Genomic DNA, 24,151 nt, shown 5'->3' on the forward strand with positions numbered 1-24,151 from the left:
GGCAATAAACCAACTAGCCCACCTGCTGCGACCCACACACCACCAGTAGCTGTTGTCATTCCACCAGTACCTCCGGTGATTAAACCTGTCCCAAAACCCCGGCATAAGGTCCCTGTAAGTACCACCGTCAACAGAGTAGCGGGAAGTGCAAACGAGTTGCCGGCTCCATCTGTACCAGCTCCGAAAGTATTGGCTGCCCCGAGGGCTAAAGACTGTGACACTTACTACTCTATCCCACAGAGACAAAAATCTTCTAAAAACCATTATAGGGGTTATGTTGATCTTCCCCCAGACGTAAGACCATATGTAGTAGTCCTCACGGGGGTGCCATAAATCCCATACCAACAGCAGGAGGACTTTGGGTCATTAAAAAAAAAGGTCATCCACTGGCTCAATTTGAACAGGCCATTACCCAATCAAGTAAAATTCTTATGGTGCGACGGGTCCCTTGGATAGGCACCTCGCACAAATCCATCTCAGGTGATTGTGTTATTGTCTCATTCGAAGATCCCAACACTGCACACTTTATTCTTTCATGGAGCAATCACGGAGCTAATTCGCCCATAGCAACTAGACCATTAACTTACTTTTATCCCCCGCGCTTTCACTCCCAAACGGGGGTAAACTGGAATTGGAACACGATCCCGGTACGAAACTGTGTGCAGGGTGGGCCATCTAACTACTGGCAAGACACACATGGAGGGTGGAATGGGGCTCCCACTCACAACAGATTTGGATGCCTTGAGGATGTGGACTGACTTTATCATAGGGCTATCGATACTTCGTCCCTGGCAGACTTACACTGCTCTCTGTCTTACCCTTCACCTTGTTTTGTTTCTGTTTCACCAATACCTCACAGGATTACCGACACACTGGCATATTCACACTGTTCCCCACCACGCCCGGCCCCACCACCATCACCATATCTCCCTGGAGACTGCAATCAAATCACGGGTGAGATTAAGCATATAGAGGAGCAGGCCGTTCACCAACCCGCGGGGGGCACACTCACTGAGCATATAAAAGAAGAAGATGATATCACCAACCCAGGCCTAGCTGGTCATATTAACAAGGATAATGCCCTCCCTGAGGTGCTTAATGCAACTTGTTCACCTGCAATAGAGGGTCTGTCCTCTTCCAACTACAGCCAGTGTAGGATAAGCAGGTGTCCATTGGTTTCTAATTCTATCGAGGAGGGGGGGTCACCCAGAACACTTTCGATACTTACTTGGAACGTGGCCGGGTTGGCTAATAAATTAGATTCCTCAGAGTGGGTGGAATTTATTGAGGAATATGACATATGTCTGTTCCAGGAAACGTGGGCTAGAGAACAACACTCCCGCACAGGGTACGCTACCTTTGAGATTATGGCAAAATGGGGTGGAAAGGGTCGACCGTCCGGTGGTTTGTCGATTTGGGTAGGTTCCCACCTTGGATGCAGGGCGAGAAACCTCGAAACCAACTCACCGGACTTACAGTGTGTTGTTCTAGAGTGGGCATCCGGTGTGAGAGTAGCATTAATAAATGTATACTCTAGACCGGTTGGCATTACGGGCACTTCGGGAACTATTGAGGACTTAGCTGTGTTCCTCGATTTTGCCACCCTCTGCCCATCACTTATAATCGGGGGGGACTTTAACATTCAGTATGAGCCTCTCCCGGATCATTTGGAAGGGGTAATTAATGAAGAGGATGATCTCTGGGAGATACCCACTTTGCCGGGCCCACCTGTAAAATCATGGTCACCCTTAGCCACTCAAATAATATCTTTCACTTTATCCCACTCATTGAGGGCTTGTAATGGGCGGGTCAAGGGAGACATCCCACCCCAGCCCACCTTCAATAGACCAGGGCACGAATCATGGATAGACTATATCCTGGTTCCGACAAGGGATTGGGCTAAAGTGAGGGACTTTACGATACTCAGAAGGACTGACAGTGACCATAATGTATTGTCATTGAGATTCGCTGTCCAAGGTATGCCAATGGCAAACACAGATAAAAATTTAGCTTTTTCGGAGGGTCTAGTTGCAACCAGCAACAGACGTAGAATAAGATGGCCAATACTAGTGCAGAACCCACAAAATATTCAGAGGCTATATGAGGTAGTGGTCCCTGCCCTGGAAAAAGTTGGGGATCTCTTCCCTCAGTCACCCACTCCCGATAAGTTCAGCGTGCTTGGGGATATTCATTCCGAGCTTTGTACCAACTTAGCAGAAGTACTGAACCCGGTGGCCAGGACGAAAAAGGACAAGGGGAGAAGAGCCTCATGGTTCAATGCTTCTTGTAGAAGAGAAAAGGCTGACCTCCTGGAGTCTCTTAAAATCCGGTAAACTCCTAGTAAGATCAGGGATAAGCGGATGGCCTACAAGTCTATCATCCGCAATGCCAAAATAGAATGGGATCAGGACAACTGGTCGGAAATGACGGCTGCCCTAGCACTTCAAGATGCCCGTAAATTCTGGCAGATCGTCAAGCACGGTTCAGCTGAACCTATAGCGGCAGTAGATGCAAATATTGCTGCCACTGTGTGGGAGGACCACTTTAAATCCTTGTACAGTGCGCCCAACCAGGGTCAATTAGGGAACCCACCTGAACCAGCAATGGTTCAACCCCTCGAAAGCGTATCCCAGATGGATGGGTTTACCCTGGGAGAACTTAATATGGCAATTTTGGGCCTCGCGGCTGAAAAGGCGCCAGGCCTGGACAAGCTTCCAGGTGACCTTTATAGGCATGAAGTTAAGATCTGGGCCCCGTATTTGAGGGTGCTGTTCAATGCAATTCTGAATGGCATGACGATCCCCCCAACTTGGCTGGGGGCAGAGATAGTCCCTATATTCAAGAAGGGCTCGCCTCTGCTCCCAGCCAACTATAGGCCAATAAGCCTGATAGATGTTTCCCAGAAACTCTTTACTAGGCTACTCCTGGATCGTCTGTCGGAATGGATGTTGGATTACAATATTTTGAGTCCATTCCAGGCGGGGTTCAGAAGGAAGATCTCCACCACAGACCAGGTCTTCCGGCTCGCCCTCATTTTTTGGAAAACGGTACAGCTGGAGGGTGGCAGCCTCTACACTGTATTCGTGGACCTGAGGGCGGCCTTCGACCTGGTCCCCCGCAGAAAACTCTGGGAGGTGCTGGCCAAACTGGGGGTCCCTAGGGGCTTGCTGGAGATGATTATCCGTCTCCATACTGCCAACTTTGCTCAGGTGAGGTGTGGTAAGGAGGGGGCGTTGTCAAACTGATTCCCCGTTGACAGGGGGGTAAGGCAGGGTTGTATTCTCGCACCGACCCTGTTCTGCCTCTACGTCAACGGGGTAATCACCCACCTCAATGGGGTTGCCAATTCTGACGCCCCCAAGTTGGCAGGCAGCAGGGTGCCAGCGATTATGTTCGCCGACGACACCCTGCTGCTCTCAAAGTCCCCAATGGGGATACAGCGCATCCTAAATGGCTTTGTGGATTTTTGTGGGGAACACGGCCTAGAAATCAACACCCTAAAGACCAAATTTATGGTCTTTAATCCCCCACCAAAACTACGATTTACCCCTACCATCGGCCAGAGCAGACTTGAAAGGGTGCGCACCTTTGAGTATCTTGGAGTCATGTTAAATAAGAATATGACCTGGTGCACACACCAACAGAAAGCACTACTTTAATTGGCCCAGTACTCGGGAGGGGTTATGAGGCTCATGGGAAATAACAGGTCATCCATTAAACCCGTCGGCCCACCACTCCAGATTTATAAGGCACAGGCAAGGGGGGCCGCCATGTATGGTTGTGAGCTATGGGGTCACGTAGCTTCTCCAGAACTGGTGAGAGAGGAGAACAAGTTCATTAAGCAGGTGGTACGACTTCCGCCCAGCACGCCCCTTGTTCCACTAAAGTTAGATCTAGGGTTGCGACCTCTAAGCGAAGAACTGGCACTGTGTCCCTTGGTTTATTGGCGGAGGCTGTGGGCAGTCCCAGAACTGATCAGTTATAGGCAGGGTCTACAGGAGGTCTTAGCCATGCCTAACGCTGGTAAAATTAAATGGCTTAAATTCATTAAAACTGAGCTAGAGGGTCTAGGCCTATCGACACTCTGGTCTGATCCTTCAACCGCATGCCCACTAATTCCCAAAAAGAGACTGGCAAAGGTCTACCACGACAGTAAACTAGTGGCACTCTGTCATCAGGAAACCCTGGGGACACCTACGGAGTCATTTTTATGCATTAAGGACAATTACAGTTTTGAACCAGCCTTGGACAAAATATATCCTGTTCTACTCAGGAAACTCTACTTGCAATGGAGACATGGGACCCTTCCACTACGAGCTCTAACTAGTAAGTGGAGTGAATCAGCAACTAGTTTATGCCCGGCTTGTAGAGTGGCCAATGAATCAGAGCTCCACATAATCTTTTTCTGTCCGGCCTATAATGTTTCCCGCAAGAAATGGATTGTGCCCATATGTAGGAGCCTGGGGTTTGCGGAGTGCTTGGCCGCGTTTAGAGTACTGAAAACAGATTTGACTGATCACATTGTCTTTGCTGTGGCTAAATATTTAGGTGCAATGTGGTTTCTGAGAAGTCAGTGCCTTAAGGCTGGACATTGATTATTGATTGACTGTAGCATAAAATCTGAAAATCTGTATCTTTGGAAAACTTTTATGTACCCGGATGGATTGTGATGTTTTTAACGTTTTATTGTTTTAATAATTATAAAATGTATTCTGTGTATTTTTTATGGTGAAATGCCAAACTACAGGTTGCCCCCAATGGAAGAGCCACAAGGTAGGTGTATACTTCACACGTTTATTGCTGGCAGCTGCATACAGGAAACAGCAGGGTAAAAGTCATCAATTCATTTAGCCAGCCAAACCGGTTTCGGGAGTCCGCTCCCTTTCTCAATGGCATTCTGCTACTTCGAGGCAGTGTTCTTCGCGCGAATGCAGTTTTGGATTTTGAGCGGCTGAGCCCAGCCGCGGAAGAAGCCTGCTGCTGAAGTGCAGACCCGTTATGACGCCACCTGGTGCCATTATTGAAACGAGAGGAGGTTTCACGCAGGCAGCTGAGAGAGACATCAGGCACGTTCAGAGGGACATTTTCATCAGCCCACAGGGGTTTTTTAATGCCTTCACTCACTGCTGCATTACGAGATAGACTCACTTGAGATGAACATTTCGTGTCACTACAAGATCCACAAGGCCGTTGGTACGGTCACGCCCACACAGGGAGGATCTTGAAGATTTAAGTGCGCGAAGAACACTGCCTCGAAGTAGCAGAATGCCATTGAGAAAGGGAGCGGACTCCCGAAACCGGTTTGGCTGGCTAAATGAATTGATGACTTTTACCCTGCTGTTTCCTGTATGCAGCTGCCAGCAATAAACGTGTGAAGTATACACCTACCTTGTGGCTCTTCCATTGGGGGCAACCTGTAGTTTTGGATATGTATATATATATATATATATATATATATATATATATATATATATATATATATATATATATATATATATATATATATATATATATATATATATATATATATATATATATATATATATATATATATATATATATACACAAGATTGGCAATATTGTTTGGTGCAGTGACTATTTGTTTTTGATCCTAGATATCGAATCCCTCTACACCTCCATCAATCATCAGCATGGTGTAAATGCATGTCAATATTACCTTAATACACGTGCCATTTGTTTCAGGGAACACAATTCCATGTTGATTGCTATGATCAAACTTTGCCTGACCTCCAACTATTTCCGCTTCAAAAACAACACCTATCAGCAACTACGCAGTGTGGCTATGGGCTCGTGCTTCTCCCCCAGCTATTCATGTCTTCATGTGGGTTGGTGGGAGGAGCACGAGCTCAGAACCGCACTTGCGCATTGGTCGCCTTGTATCGCGCATTACTGGCGTTACATAGACGACATTTGCATCATCTGGAAGGGCACCCAAGACCAAGCCCTTTCATTTGTATCAGATTGCAATGATAACGCCTTAAATCTGAAATTCACTGCTAACCTTAGCAGCACTGAAGCTGAGTTTTTGGATGTACAGTTGTTCATCAGGGACAATACCCTCATGACCAAATTACATCGGAAGAGTACGGCGGGAAACTCCATCTTGCACGCACGCAGCTCCCATCCTGCTCATACCATCCGCAGTATCCCGTTTGGCGAATTCATTCGCATTCACAGAATCTGCAGTGACCCTGATTCCTTGGCATTTTGCCTCGAAGAATCTAAACAACGCTTCCTGCAAAGAGGGTACTCAAGAGCTATACTTGATCAAGCTTTGGCTAAAGCTTCATCACTAGATAGGGCCACATTACTTAAGCCCAGGGAGCACCGTATCACTGGCACTAATGACAACCAAGATGATTCCCAGCGTACTGTCAGGCTCATAACTACTTTTAGCTCACAGGAGAACAAAATCAGGCGCATTATTGGCACGGAATGGCCGATCATTCTTACTGACCCTGTTTTAGGTCCAATGCTTAGTGAAACACCTACCATTACGTTCCGTCGTGCACCATCCATGCGCGATGCGCTTGATAGGATTGCACCTGAAAATCCTCCCAAACCTGCCAAAACCACCAAAATGGGCTTTTTTAAATGCACCTCCTGCCGTGCTTGTAACTTTGCCACGAATGCCACTCACTATGTTACAGCATTTAGCAACACGCCCATCCCCATCAGGGAACATCTCACGTGTAGATCTGAGTTTGTGGTCTATAAGCTCAGATGTACATGCGAGTTGGAATACATAGGCAGTACCAAGCTGCCTGTCCATCAAAGAATATTGCAGCACATAAGGGCCATTGTTAATAGTGACAGCAGTTACCCAGTGGCTAGGCATTTCGGAGCAGTCCACAACAAGAAACTTAGGGACCTACAATACACGGTTCTCTGTTCAGTGCCTCCTCCCAGCCGGGGTGGGGGCGGTGAAAAACTGCTCAGACAGCGGGAATCCCAACTCATTCTGTCCCTCGACACCAAAGCCCCGAACGGTCTTAACTTGACTGAGGATCTGAAAAGCTTCCTGTAATTTACCTTCTTCTCAGTTTTGGTGGTCTGGTCTCTTTAGAAATTTCCTATTTTTTGGCTTTTCCTTCTCTCGCTCTGTCTAGGCGTCATTTATTGTCTCTGGCTTATTGCCAATGTTCAGCATGGTGTTATCCTACAGTCATGACTTTTTTTCTAATTTATTCTGACTAGGAATTGTTGCCATGTTTTTCAATTTCGTATATGTGATGCCGATACTTTGATTATATATTCTGTTGTCTTCCCTTTCTTCTTATTTCTTAGTGTTCACATCTGTGGTTGGGCTCTTGCATCTTTCTTTATCCTTTTTCACTTCCTTTTAATTGTATTGTGTTTTCTTCATCTTTTATAATTTGACTCACATGTCTCTTGCAGCATTTTCATTTGTGCCATGAACATTTATTTTATATTGTGAAGACTTTTTTTGAGAATCATGTGTACCGCTGGATTCTTTAGGCACTATGTCTTGATTGTCTTTAGCGCTCTCCTATTCTGTGGTTGGCTGATATCGTTCCGGCAAAGCATAATTATAGGCACTATGCCGTGACTCTTGCTATATTGCTTTTTCATTTATTTTTCCATTACCCAGCCACTAACCACTCACTTTCTCTTGAAGCGCTTTTCTATGATTAGGCTAGTATTCTATTACTTACTTTTCTCAAATTACTTCGATCACTTATTGAAACATGTAATCTTGTGTGGTACATGCTGCTTTTCATGTGAATTTAACATGCAAAAAAATGTAGACACTGTTGCTTTATTTTCTGTTTTACCTTTTGGGCGTATCTTTTCCCCAATTAAGCCCCTCCCACACCTTGTATATATATCCTCACCTTTCCTGAGTGCATTTGTGTGACCAAGCTCCCCAGTGGAGTGAAACGCGTTACCTTCCATTAAACGCTTTGAACCTGCTACTCACCTGAGTCTGGATTTTCTGTGAGCTCGACTTCTGGCTGTCTGTTGTGGCGCTGCGAGGTCTGCACCCTGCTGCTGCCTGTCACGCATTCACAGGCTGGGATTCATATATATATATATATATATATATATATATATATATATATATATATATATATATATATTCACTGAAAAAACCATAGGTTTCACACCAGTTATAGTTAGGAATGAGCATTTAAAAAACCTATTAAATTCACTGAAAAAACCATAGGTTTCACACCAGTTATAGTTAGCTGGAAATTTTACTGATATAAAACCATTGAAATTCCCACGTTATAGTTAGATGGACTCACTATAACTTGCGCGTGCAATGCACTGCTGATGATGTCTTATTAAGCCAGTTAACCAATCAATTTTTAAAAACCATCCATTTAGACACTTATTTAAACATTTATTCTTCCATCAACTTTTACATATACATATATAAAATATATTTATTTTTCAGAAAGACACACATTCACTGGATGGTATCATCAGTGATGTCATGAGTGATGTCACTGACCATGTCATGAGTGATGTAATATGTGATGTCATCAGCAGTGCATTGCACGCGCAAGTTATAGTGAGGCCATCTAACTATAACGTGGGAATTTCAATGGTTTTATATCAGTAAAATTTCCAGCTAACTATAACTGGTGTGAAACCTATGGTTTTTTCAGTGAATTTAATAGGTTTTTTAAATGCTAATTCCTAACTATAACTGGTGTGAAACCTATGGTTTTTTCAGTGAATTTCATAGGTTTTTTAAATGCTAATTCCTTTGTATATCGAGTTTCTAACCTTTTTTTTTTTACAATTTGCTGTTTTTTTTTAAGTATTCATGTTTTTTTTATATAATTTTTTTCTTTTGCGCTCTGGGTGCGCGCTCCGGGAAGCTTTCAGCTAAGCTCTCCGGTAAGCTTTTCCGTGAGCTCATCTGAAAGCGCACCCAGAGCGCTACTGTCGTACGTGAAAAAAAATATGAATGAAAAGTTAATAATAATGCAAAACATTTCGTACCATACAAATAAAATTAGTTTTTTTTAATAAGGAAAATGATTATGCATTTCTATAAAAGATTGATGACGTCACTTCGGCGCGCAACGTAAGTGCCCTCGGAAGCGCCTACGTTCGCGGCGCATAAACGCACGCAAAAGCGCCTACGATCGTGCCACGTTTGCGCCCCGGAAGCGCCTACGATCGCGCTGCGTAAACGCACCGGAAGTGCTCCGGAGCGCGCAGCGTAAACGCGTCGGGTCATGTGACCCTAAAATAACACTTTTCATTGGTTGCTAACAGTTTTTTTTTACAATGAATGAAATCCCCACCCATTTCCTTCACTTCTTCTTTCACTTTTGTGACTGAAAGACCTGCCTTTTTTGCTGTTCCATATTCCTTGATTAATCATGGCTGCCAGACCATCCAGCAGTGAAGATGACTCCAATGATTTTATTGATGAAGAGCCTCCTCAGCCGAAGGTCAAAGAACATTTCATCTGGAAATTTTTTAAGTTTCCAGCAGACCAGAAGAAGGTGAATGCACCAAAAGTAGAGTGCAGGATCTGCAAACAGGTCCTGTCACGGGGTAACCCCCCAAAAAAATACTCTTTTGGCAACTTCACCATGATTCGCCATGTGGAGAGGAGGCACCCCCAGAATTTTGCCCGGGAAAGTGTCAGGGCTCTGGCACAAGAGGTTCCCAGAGATGGGGCCTCTACATCAACAGGAGGAGCAACTTCTTCTGGGAGAGAACAATCGCAGGAGCAGGTAGCAAACATACAACCTGCATTTAACCATGGGGTCGTCAAATGCAGATACTGCAATCAACTCCTCACCTATGGGGAGCAAAGTGTCCTGCTCATGGTTCGAGCATTGGAGAACCATCGCTGCCCTTCCCACCCCTAATTTTTTTCTTTTCTTTTTGCTCCTGTTGAGCAGTTTCCATTCCCTGTTTTTGTTCCTGTTCAGTTAAAAGAAGAAAACCAAAAGTTCTTTTCAGAACTACCTCCAATTCTCATCAAAGAGCTATATTCTTAAAAAAATGAGGAGTAAGTGAAATATAGTGCATTGATAATTGAAAGGAGAATGAGTAAGAAAGAACAGAAAGGTATGAGAGGTGAAAGGAAGTGAAGTAGGAGGAATGAAAGAAGGTGAGTGTTAGAAAAGAAAGTTATGACACAGTGAATAAACTGGAGGCCTCATTTCTGAAAAGTGACGCATCGCTACGTGAAAACAGCGATGCGTCACTTTTCTGGACGCACTCCTTATGACATTCCAGATATGTCATATTTAATATATGACTAATCAATTCGCAAGGAGTTACAGATATGTCAGTATTTCTGACGTATCTGTAAACACAAAAGTAACGCATTGCAGGAGTGCGTCACAAAAGTGACGCAACTCCAGTAATGTGTCCTTTCACATGGAAAAAGCACCATGTGAAAGGTTTGCTGTGAAGCAGGCGCAAGATTTTGGCGCAACAGCATCCTAAAAGTGACGCACTGCGTCATTATTACCAAGCTTTTTGCAAGGAACACCCCCTCTGCATGCATTATACCTGACACTATTTTTTAAAAAGTGACGCATCTAGGTACATGGGTCACTTTTTAAAACTCTGCGCCACATTGTATCTGCATCAGGTATAATGTATGCAGAGGGGGCAATCCCTCGCAAAAAGCTTGGTAATAACGACGTACTGAAATCTATGAGATTTCTCTGCGTCACTTTTAGGATGCTGTTGCGTCAAAATCTTGCGCCTGCCTCGCGTCACTTTCATGTTTACAGATATGTGAGAAATACTGACGTATCTGTAACTCCTTGCAACATGATTCATCATACATTAAATATGACACATCTGGAATGTCATAAGGACTGTGGACAGAAAAGTGACGCATCACACCAGCAGTGTAATAAAATGTGCCTCGTTGCACTATATTTAAAGGATGCAACAGCATCCTAAAAGTGACGCAGTGAAATCTCAAACATTTCACTGCGTCGCTATTACAAAGCTTTTTGTGGGGGAACACCCCCTCTGCATGCATTATACCTCACGCAGATATAATGTGGCGCTTGATTTTTAAAAGTGACCCATCTACCTAGATACGTCACTTTTTAAATATAACGCAACGAGGCACATTTTTTTACACCACTGGTGCGATGCGTCACTTTTCTGTGCGCACTCCTTATGACATTCCAAGTAACGCATTGCTGGAGTGCGTCACAAAAGTGACGCAACTCCAGTAATGCGTCCTGTCAAATGGGGAAAGCAGCATGTGAAAGGTCTTGCCTCAGTCTAACACCTGCTGTAAAGCAGGCACAAGATTTTGACGCAACAGCATCCTAAAAGTGACGCAGTGAAATCTCAAAGATTTCACTGCGTCGCTATTACAAAGCTTTTTGCGGGAGAACACCCCCTCTGCATGCATTATACCTGACGCTATTTTTAAAAAGTGACGCATCTAGGTACATGGGTCACTTTTTAAAACTCTGCGCCACATTATATCTGCGTCAGGTATAATGTATGCAAAGGGGGCATTCCCCCGCAAAAAGCTTGGTAATAACGACGTACTGAAATCTATAAGATTTCTCTGCGTCACTTTTAGGATGCTGTTGCGTCAAAATCTTGCACCTGCCTCGCATCACTTTTATGTTTACAGATATGTCAGAAAAACTGACGTATCTGTAACTCCTTGCAACATGATTCGTCATACATTAAATATGACACATCTGGAATGTCATAAGGAGTGCGCACAGAAAAGTGACGCATAACACCAGCAGTGTAATAAAATGTGCCTCGTTGCACTATATTTAAAAAGTGACGCATCTAGATAGATGCGTCACTTTTTAAATATTGCATAACAATGCGCATTTTTTTACACCGCTGGTGCGTCACAAAAATTGACGCACAGGAGGCGCAAAACTAACAGCGCAAGGCCTTCATAAATATGGTCCTGGATTTTCCCCGTGCTTCGCCGGTGCGCGTACCATGTGCTTCCCCCCCCGCGCAAAAGGAAAAAAAAAATTTAATGCCCTGCAGGACCCTATTTTAGTCCCTACATCAAACCTAGGGGGTCAGAGGGGGTCTACTCTTCCCCCTTATGGTCATTTGCCCCCTTTTTTTTTCAAACCCCTTGTGTCTCGATTTTACCGAGACACAAGATGGCGGCCGCTCCAGACTGTTTAGAATGTTTACAGACACCCAAGAGCCAATCAGCTTTCTGCGCGCAAGTCGCGTGTCGCGCCAGGAGCGCACTCAAGTGCGCGCACCGGAGAGCGCCTATAGATATATATATTTTTTTTAACCTAAATTACTCAAAATCCACTGGAGCACATATCTTGAGACATAGCAAAGGCACATCGGGCTACCAGTCCCTACAATTTTGCCAAGTTTGGTGTAAATCCATTCAGCCGTTCGGGCTAAAAGTGAAATCGACCGCCCTATGGAAATTAACATGGGGAAAATGCGTTTTGGGACCCCCCTTTTATCTCGGCCCCCGCTTGACGTATCCCCCCCAAACTTTCAGGGAAGGACCGGAGCTCGACGAGGCCATTTTCAGGAAATTTTCAGGCAGATTCGTCAACCGGTGCCAAAGTTATTCCAAATAGAATTTTGAGATTTAACATTGAAAAAAATCCTAACTATAACTACCTACTGGCGACCGCCAGTAGGTTATATATATATATATATATATATATATATATATATATATATATATATATATATATATATATATATATATTCACTTTCACCACACGCTAACGCCAACTAGCGTGCAAAATGCACTCGGTCTCCAAACAGTATTCATCAATGAATCAAGCCATCCAGCAAAGGTCGTTGGTATATCTTTTATTCCGGCATGGAACACAGTTCATAGAATTAAACCCCCAACGCGTTTCAGCGACTACTCGCCTTGGTCACGGGTGAATAGTAAACACAAAAGTGAACATTAAATAAAGTTTTGGAAAATTTCAAGTGTAAACATAAACAACAGACATGGTGCTCAAAGTAAAAGTAAAAACACAGCGGCCATCTTAGCATGATCAAAATTGCATACTGACGTGCCCCAATGTCAAAACAAAGCATAATTAAACGCTCTACTTTTGCATGCAGCCCTGCGTATAGGTAAGAAATTTAAACAGGATCCCAAGTGGGTAAACCAATTATTCTTTTGTCATGGCTAGACATGTCCTGAAGACATAACTCAGCAAAGCGCATGGTATGCAAAGGCTAATACACTTAGCGAGTAACACCTTAGATCGACTTCAAAATCCCCAAGTGGGAAAACATATTGTCCAAAGAATAGTACTGTAAGGGGCTCATGGGGAACCAGAATGCGAAGAATATATCAACAACCGTCTTTTATACATTAATCAGACAGGTATTGACTCCCAATAACTAATCTGCAATCCCAAGTGGGAAATTTTAAGCATTATGTCTTCAGGACATGTCTAGCCATGACAAAAGAATAATTGGTTTACCCACTTGGGATCCTGTTTAAATTTCTTACCTATACGCAGGGCTGCATGCAAAAGTAGAGCGTTTAATTATGCTTTGTTTTGACATTGGGGCACGTCAGTATGCAATTTTGATCATGCTAAGATGGCCGCTGTGTTTTTACTTTTACTTTGAGCACCATGTCTGTTGTTTATGTTTACACTTGAAATTTTCCAAAACTTTATTTAATGTTCACTTTTGTGTTTACTATTCACCCGTGACCAAGGCGAGTAGTCGCTGAAACGCGTTGGGGGTTTAATTCTATGAACTGTGTTCCATGCCGGAATAAAAGATATACCAACGACCTTTGCTGGATGGCTTGATTCATTGATGAATACTGTTTGGAGACCGAGTGCATTTTGCACGCTAGTTGGCGTTAGCGTGTGGTGAAAGTGAATACGAACAGGGTGCCTTTGACCCTGGTTTGCACCGCAGTCCGAGGGTCCCGGTTTTTCGAAGGATGTGAACTGGCATATATATATATATATATATATATATATATATATATATATATATATATATATATATATATATATATATATATATATATATATATTACCTACTGGCGATAGCCAGTAGGTATATATAGTTAGGATTTTTTTCCTATGGGACTTTTGAAAATTCTATGTCTAATAACTTTGGCGTTTGTGGACGGAATCGGCTGAAATTTTCAGGAAAATGGCACATTTTGTTTCTGAGCAGCTCCTGAAAATTTGGGGGGGTTCGTCAAGGGGGGGCCGAGAAAAAAGGGGGGTCCCAAAACGCGTTTTTCCCATGTTAATTTCCATAGGGCGGTTGGACTCACTTTTAGCCCGAACGGCTGAATGGATTTCCACGAAACTTGGCAAAATTGTAGGGACTGTTAGCCCGATGTGCCTTTGCTAGGTCTCAATATATGTGCTTCAGTGGATTTTGAGAAATTAACGTTTAAATCAAGATATATATCTGTAACAGCGCTCCGGGCAGCTATCCGGTTAGCGAACCTTTCGCGTATCGGAACTTTGCAAAGCGAAGCTGATTGGCTCTCCGGTGTCTGTCAACATTCTAAACAGTCCGGTGCGGCCGCCATCTTGTCTCTCGGTAGGATCGAGAGACAAGAGGAGGCCAAAACAAAGGGGGAAATGAAGGAAAGGGGGCAAGGTAGACCCCTCCTGACCCCCTAGGATTGATGAGGGGGATATTATAGAGCCACGCCGGGCCCAAAAAAAAAAAAAAAAAAATCCGATTTTTTCGCCGTAGAGACGCGTCTTGGTAAGCGAACCGGGCAGCTAACTGGGCAGCTAACCGGGAAGCTAACCGGCAGTGTAACGGGAGTCTGAGGAGTAGCTGATTGGCTGTGAACATTGTAAACAGTCCGGAGCGGCCGCCATCTTGTCTCTCGGTAGGATCAAGAGACAAGAGGAGACCAAAACAAAGGGGGAAATGAAGGAAAGAGGGCAAGGTAGACCCCTTCTGACCCCATAGGATTGATGAGGGGGATATAATAAAACCACGCGGGGCCCAAAAAAAAAAAAATCCTGAGGAGTAGCTGATTGGCTGTCAACATTGTAAACAGTCCAGAGCGGCCGCCATCTTGTCTCTCGGTAGGATCGAGAGACAAGAGGTGGAAAAAAAAAGGTGTAAATGAATGAAAGGGGTAAGGCAGACCCCTCCTGAACCCCTAGGATTGATGAGGGGGCTATTAAAGTTCCCTGCGGGGCAAAAGAAAAAAAAATTGCGATTTTTCGCGGTAAAGGTGCTTCCTTGTACGTTAACCGGGCAGCTAACCGGCAGCGTAACGGGAGTCCGACATATTGTGTTTTTTGAACGTTTGTGATATGTGCACGTGTGGATTTTGTCTAATTAAGGTTAAAAAAATATATATATATCTTTAAGCGTGTTCTGGCGCGCTTACGTTTTGGGTTTGGTTTGCGCTGCAGAGACGATACGTCACGGTTATGCGATGCATCATGAGGCGTCTCACGGGCTACGTGATACGTCACTTAATAAAGAATATATTTTACAGCTATAGATATTAGCTTTTAAAAAACCAATGAAATTCACAGAAAAAACCATAGGTTATAGACCATATATAGTTAGGAATTTGCATTTACAAAACCTTGAAAATTCACTGAAAAAACCATAGGTTATAGACCATATATAGTTAGGGATTAGCATTTAAAAAACCTTATTTTATTTGCACAAAACCATTGAAATTCCATATATAGTTAGTTGCACTAACTATATATCGCGGACCCGCAATCCACTGCTAATGATGTCACATATTACATCATTCATGACATGGTCAGTGACATCACTGATGACATCACTGATGACATCTCAAATGACATCACTGATGACATCACTGATGACATCTCAAATGACATCACTGATGACATCACTGACATCTCATTTGACATTACTGATTACATCACTGATGATATCATTTATGTGATAATACATCTTCAGACTCTAATATAACCTTAGATACACTCAGTGTAAACAGGCACTCACAGACTGTCACACATCCATGGAGTTACTCACACACCTAGTCAGTCATGCAAAGAATCAATCACATCTCCATTTCCTCAACTATACAGTTATACACACCTTACTTATTCAAACATATAGTAACACATATTTACTCTCTTATACAATCCTTGATACAAGTTCACAATGATTCATACAGCCACTCACACATTCACTGGCTCTTATGTTCAGTTATTTATATATGTCAACTCTCACATGGAGTGTGTTTTACATATGTACTTACTTTGACATGTAGCACTGAGATATCCATTCACTCACCAATATACTCATGCACACAGTCAACTGTCCATACAGCTGTTTCTACATGCACTTTTGAACCCATACACCTAGGGAATCAACTGCTCACACATCTATGCACAGAGTTATACACCTCCCAGCCACCCACACACATACTCAGTCTCCCATACAAATACTTGGGCAACCATTCAATAACCCATATAGTTACTGATATAGCTACTGATTTAAACATGCAGCAGTTTACAGAACAACATAAATAATGATTGCCAAATTAAGACACTTTAATCACTAACCCATACACTCAGTGAGACACATTTAATCATTCTCTCACACAGTCAGTCATGCACCTACTAAATCCTTCATCCAGACACTTATACATCCACTCATTCTTCAATATGTAAGACATATTTTAACTTTACAGAAACATACAGTCACTGGGTGTTGTCATCAGTGATGTCATCAGTGATGTCATCAGTGATGTCATTTGAGATGTCATCAGTGATGTCATCAGTGATGTCACTGACCATGTCATGAATGATGTAATATGTGACATCATTAGCAGTGGATTGCGGGTCCGCGATATATAGTTAGTGCAACTAACTATATATGGAATTTCAATGGTTTTGTGCAAATAAAATAAGGTTTTTTAAATGCTAATCCCTAACTATATATGGTCTATAACCTATGGTTTTTTCAGTGAATATATATATATATATATATATGTATATGTATATATATGTATATATATGCATATATATATATATATATATATATATATATATATATATATATATATATATATATATATATATATATATATATATATATATATATATATATATATATATATATATATATATATATATATATATATATATATATATATTACCTACTGGCGATAGCCAGTAGGTATATATAGTTAGGATTTTTTCTATGGAACTTTTGAAAATTCTATGTCTAATAACTTTGGCGTTTGTGGACGGAATCGCGTTTTTCCCATGTTAATTTCCATAGGGCCTTTGGCCTCACTTTTAGCTCGAACGGCTGAATGGATTTACACGAAACTTGGCAAAATTGTAGGGACTGTTAGCCCGATGTGCCTTTGCTAGGTCTCAATATATGTGCTCCAGTGGATTTTGAGAAATTAACGTTTAAAACAAGATATATATCTGTAACAGCGCTCCGGGCTGCGCTCCGGTCCGCTTACTTTTCGCGAAACGGAACTTTGCGATGCGAAGCTGATTGGCTCTCCGGTGTCTGTCAACATTCTAAACAGTCCGGAGCGGCCGCCATCTTAACTCTCGGTAGGATCGAGAGAGAAGAAGAGGCCAAAACAAAGGGGGAAATTACCATAAGGGGGCATAGTTGACCCCCTAGGTTTTATGTGGAGGTTTTAAAAGGGCCCAGGAGGGTCAAAAAAAAAAAAAAAAAATATATATATATATATATATATATATATATATATATATATATATATATATATATATATTACCTACTGGCAATAGCCAGTAGGTATATATAGTTAGGATTTTTTCTCTATGGAACTTTTGAAAATTCTATGTCTAATAACTTTGGCGTTTGTGGACGGAATCGCGTTTTTCCCATGTTAATTTCCATAGGGCCTTTGGCCTCACTTTTAGCTCGAACGGCTGAATGGATTTACACGAAACTTGGCAAAATTGTAGGGACTGTTAGCCCGATGTGCCTTTGCTAGGTCTCAATATATGTGCTCCAGTGGATTTTGAGAAATTAACGTTTAAAACAAGATATATATCTGTAACAGCGCTCCGGGCTGCGCTCCGGTCCGCTTACTTTTCGCGAAACGGAACTTTGCGATGCGAAGCTGATTGGCTCTCCGGTGTCTGTCAACATTCTAAACAGTCCGGAGCGGCCGCCATCTTAACTCTCGGTAGGATCGAGAGAGAAGAAGAGGCCAAAACAAAGGGGGAAATTACCATAAGGGGGCATAGTTGACCCCCTAGGTTTTATGTGGAGGTTTTAAAAGGGCCCAGGAGGGTCAAAAAAATATATATATTTTTTTTTTTTTGGCTTGGTGAGCGCCAAGTTCGCGAACCGGGAAGTGTTCTGGGCAGCGGACTATAAGGATAAAAGAATGATAGACTTTTCTAATACTGTATGTTAATTGTTTGTTGTTTTTGTTGTTTTTTTTTGTTTTCTTTATTTTTAAAGTATTTTTTTTTTTTTATTTGTGTTTCATAATTCATTAAATTTTCTAACATTTCAGTGTCAGAAATTTCAAAATTGAATATAGGGTGTAAATTGTCCTCATTTGGAAGCAGGTTATCCACTGCTTCAACACATTGTAGTAGTTCCTGGTCTCTACTTTGATCCAAAAAATCATCAATTTTTTCTTGGCTGCTCTCCTCTAGTACAATTGTAAATTTAACTTGTTGCTCGCCTTCCATTTTGACTGAAATTTTGATTAAAAAAATATATATTAGTAGAGATAGGGCACTGTTGGGAATAATTTTAGATAGGCAGTTTTTATCAGTGAATTTATCTTTTGGCAGTGTATAGTATCAGAGTGGAAATAGGACTATAAAAAAGTGTATGTGATTTAACCAAGACAAGCCTAACTCCATTCATAACTATAACAGAGAAGTCTATCTAAATCTATAACTACTATAGAGGGATAGTATATATCTATCAGAAAAAGTCTACCATATTAAGTTATAGTGCACAATATACTTCAGTTTTAAAAATAACAACTTACCTTCACAAACAACTTGAATTGTTTGATAGCTATTCAAATGTGATGTACAAGTACAACAAGAAGTAGCAGTCAAAATGGCTGTGTTTTCTTCTCCTCCTTTATATATATACAGGTATATAACCAATCAAATGTTAGATAATAAAAGTAGAAAATGAAAGTAACATTTTCATTGGTTGTCAATTCAAACACTTCAGATGTGTTTTGTGAAGTAATTTACCTCACGGTACTTAGAGAGGTCTACAGGCTTAATGGCTAAATGGAATTTCAATCAAATTTGTGAAAATGAAAGGGATTGTTATGTAGTATGAGCTAATCTATATTTGGTGAGAGTGTCTCTAGTCGTTTTTCTGTAAACTACTTTCCCACCTTTTTTTTGGACCGCTTCCCAGGAAGCGGCTCGGTTCGCGAACTTTAAGTGTCACGGGGGTCCACCATTTTGTGTTTCAGTCGCATTAAGATACAAGATGGAGGACAAATAATGTTTAGAATGGGTAGAAGGGGTCATGGTAGACTTATCTTGACCCCCTAGGTTTTCTGAGGGTGGCTGAGGAGGCTTATATGTGCGCGTCATGAGGCGTCTCACGTGGCTACGTGATACGTCACGTAATAAAGAATATATTTTACAGCTATAGATATTAGCTTTTAAAAAACCAATGAAATTCACTGAAAAAACCATAGGTTATAGACCATATATAGTTAGGAATTAGCATTTACAAAACCTTGAAAATTCACTGAAAAAACCATAGGTTATAGGCCATATATAGTTAGGAATTAGCATTTACAAAACCTTATTTTACTCACACAAAACCATTGAAATTCCATATATAGTTAGTTGCACTAACTATATATCGCGCACCCGCAATCCACTGCTGATGATGTCACATATTACATCATTCATGACATGGTCAGTGACATCACTGATGACATCACTGATGACATCTCAAATGACATCACTGATGACATCTCAAATGACATCACTGATGACATCACTGATGACATCTCATTTGACATTACTGATCACATCACTGATGATATCATTCATGTGATAATACGATGAACCTCTTCAGACTCTAATATAACCTTAGATACAATCAGTGTAAACAGACACTCACAGACTGTCACTCATCCATGGAGTTACTCACACACCTAGTCAGTCATGCAAAGAATCAATCACACCTCCATTTCCTCAACTATACAGTTATACAAACTTTACTTATTCAAACATATACTAACACATATTTACTCTCTTATACAATCCCTGATACAAGTTCACAATGATCCATACAGCCACTCACACATTCACTGGCTCTTATGCACAGTTATTTATATATGTCAACTCTCACATGTACTGTGTTTTACATATGTACTTACTTTGACATGTAGCACTGAGATATCCATTCACTCACCAATACACTCATGCACACAGTCAACCGCCCATACAGCTGTTTCCACATGCACTTTTGAAACCATACATCTAGTGAATCAACTGCTCACACATCTATGCACAGAGTCATACACCTCCCAGCCACCCACACACACACTCAGTCTCCCATACAAATACTTGGGCAACCAATCAATAACCCATATAGTTACTCATATAGCTACTTATCAACACATGCAACAGTTTACAGAACAACAGACATAATGATGCACAAATTAAGACAGTTTAGTCACTAACCCATGCACTCAGTGAGACACATTTAATCACTCACTCATACAGTCAGTCATGCGCCTACTAAATCCTTCATCCAGACACTTATACATCCACTCATTCTTCAATATGTAAGACATATTTTAACTTTACAGAAACATACAGTCACTGGATGTTGTCATCAGTGATGTCATCAGTGATGTCATTTGAGATGTCATCAGTGATGTCATCAGTGATGTCACTGACCATGTCATGAATGATGTAATATGTGACATCATCAGCAGTGGATTGCGGGTGCGCGATATATAGTTAGTGCAACTAACTATATATGGAATTTCAATGGTTTTGTGTGAGTAAAATAAGGTTTTGTAAATGCTAATTCCTAACTATATATGGCCTATAACCTATGGTTTTTTCAGTGAATTTTCAAGGTTTTGTAAATGCTAATTCCTAACTATATATGGTCTATAACCTATGGTTTTTTCAGTGAATATATATATATATATATATATATATATATATATATATATATATATATATATATATATATATATATATATATATATATATATATATATATATATATATATATATATATATATATATATATATATATATATATATATATATATATATATATATATATATATATATATATATATCCAAATCCTGGTTACACAGTCCTAGCAGGAAAAACCAGAGTCGAAGCCCAATTCATTTTCGAGTGCTCAAAGATTTATTTTGGCATGAAAAAACAACCCTACGCGTTTCGAGGCAAGCCATCTGTTGCCACCCCTCTCCTTGTTTTCTACACAATCAATTACAGCAAATGTGAGCAAATTGGGGTTTTGTTCGTGTTCTAGGGCGAAGTGTCGTGCTACCGGGTACTGCTGATTCAGGTTTTTTATGGCCCTTAGGTGTTCTAAGACCCTGAGTTTTGCCTGTTTCGTTGTACATCCAATATAAGTTTTTTTGCACGGACACTGTAATGCATATATGGCATATTCAGTGAAACAGCTAAGATGCTTAGCAATGGTGTGTTCATCTTGGTCAGGGGAAAGCTTTATTGATTTGCAGTTTCTGCTAGTTTTACAAGCTTTGCATTTTTTACAAGGAAAAAATCCTTGTATTGCATTTGGTTTGGGTTGATTTTTGATCAACGTTGTACTCAGCATGTCTTTCAGAGACCTTGCTTTTTTGTAGGTGACTGATGGAGTAGCATTAATAACTTTTTCTAGATCTTTGTCTAATCTCAGGATCTCCCAATATTTCTTCAACCCACGTCTAACCTCCCAAGATTGGCAGTTATATGTGGTGATGAATCTGATCGTTTCTTCATCTTCATGTTTTTTTGGGATTAGGAGATTTTGCCTGTCCAGGAGAGCTACTTTTTGTTCTGCCTTTTTGATCATTTTCTTTGAGTAACCCCTGTCCAGGAACCTTTTCATCATTATTCCTTTTTCTTTTTCAAAACCTTCTACTGTGCTGCAAATTAATATATATATATATTACCTACTGGCTATCGCCAGTAGGTATATATAGTTAGAATTTTTTCTCTATGGGACTTTTGAAAATTCTATGTCTAATAACTTTGGCGTTTGTGGACGGAATCGGCTGAAATTTTCAGGAAAATGGCACATTTTGTTTCTGAGCAGCCCCTGAAAATTTGGTGGGGTTTCGTCAAGGGGGGGCTGAGAAAAAAGGGGGGTCCCAAAACGCGTTTTTTGCATTGAGTTTTCCATAGGGCGGTTGGACTCACTTTTAGCTCGAACGGCTGAATGGATTTGCACGAAACTTGGCAAAATTGTAGGGACTGTTAGCCCGATGTGCCTTTGCTAGGTCTCAATATATGTGCTCCAGTAGTTTTTGAGAAATTAACGTTCAAACCAAGATATATATCTGTAACAGCGCTCTGGGCAGCGATCCGGTCTGCTTACTTTTCGCTTATCGGAACTTTGCGCGCAGAAAGCTGATTGGCTCTCCGGTGTCTGTCAACATTCTAAACAGTCCGGAGCGGACGCCATCTTGTCTCTCGGTAGGATCGAGAGAGAAGAAGAGGTGGAAAACGAAGGGGGAATTTAATGAAAGGGGGCAAGGTATCCCCCTCTTGACCCCCTAGGAATGTTGTTGGGGTTATTAAAGGGTCCCGTGGGGAAAATAAAAAAAAAATGATTTTTCACGGTAGAAGCGCGGCCGCGAACTGGTAGCGAAACGGGAATTCGCCATTTTGTGCTTCGTAAATTAAATTACTAGTTATAAGTGGGTGCGGGAGACGTATCCTAATCCCCTATGTTTCCTGAGGGTGGGTGAGGAGGCTGATATATGTTGATACATCTCTTCCAGCGGCTGTGCGTGAGCTTTTTTTTTTTTTTTGCTGCGTGACAGTCCGGAGCGGCCGCCATCTTGTCTCTCGGTAGGATCGAGAGAGAAGAAAAGGTGAAAAACTAAGGGGGAATTTAATGAAAGGGGGCAAGGTATCCCCCTCTTGACCCCCTAGGAATGTTGTTGGGGTTATTAAAGGGTCCCGTGGGGAAAATAAAAAAAAAATGATTTTTCACGGTAGAAGCGCTTCACGGGCCGCGAACTGGGCCGCAAACTGGTAGCGAAACGGGAATTCGCCATTTTGTGCTTCGTTAATTAAAGTACTAGGTATAAGGGGGTGCGGGAGACGTATCCTAATCCCCTATGTTTCCTGAGGGTGGCTGAGGAGGCTGATATATGTTGATACATCTCTTCCAGCGGCTGCGCCATCTTGCCTTTTTTCGAATGCCACAATTTTGTCGTGCACTGCAGCCATTTTAGATGCCAGGCTGGTCCCAGGCTATCACCTAACCCTGCGGATGTAGTTTATGGCCCCAGCTGTAGAGAATTCAGACATGCCAATCCTCCTGATTCAGGCGTGTGAGTACTGATTTCAGTGCTAGTCTCCCGCCTCCCGATTTCTGCAAGCAAAAACCCGGGGGCATATTACGAACAACTAGCGATAATTTTTGTCTCTAACTTGTTTAGAGACAAAAATTATCGCCGCACATCGGCGATTTTTATCGCAGATAAACCTTGCTATTATCGCAGAAAAGTCAGCGATATTCATGTATTATCGACCTAATGCTCTTAGCCATGTTATCCACCTCCCATTGGATAACATGGCTAAGAACTGCTCAGGGCAGGTGTTAGATTTTGGAGATATTCGCGCTTAGCGCGAATATCTCCAAAAGTTGGTAATAGAAGGTAGCGATGTTAGGGACTGTTTCCAGTCGCTAACATCTTGGCACGCCACTTTGCATGTCATTAGTGATAAGTATCACTGACATGCAAAGCGGGGCCCAAGATGGTCGCTATCTCCTTTTAGCTGTCACTAACTGGTGTTAGCGACAGCTTGATAATAGGGAAATAATTTTATCTCCGCTTTCATGGTTTTTAAAGCCAAAAAAGCGGAGATAAACCCCCTTGATAATATGCCCCACGATTCCTTGGGGGTTTCAGCTGACAGGGCTTGGTATTGTGTTACATGGTAATTTTTCCATGAAACG

This window comes from Lissotriton vulgaris, chromosome 2_1 (assembly GCF_964263255.1).
Source record: "Lissotriton vulgaris chromosome 2_1, aLisVul1.2, whole genome shotgun sequence".
NCBI lineage: Eukaryota > Metazoa > Chordata > Amphibia > Caudata > Salamandridae > Lissotriton > Lissotriton vulgaris.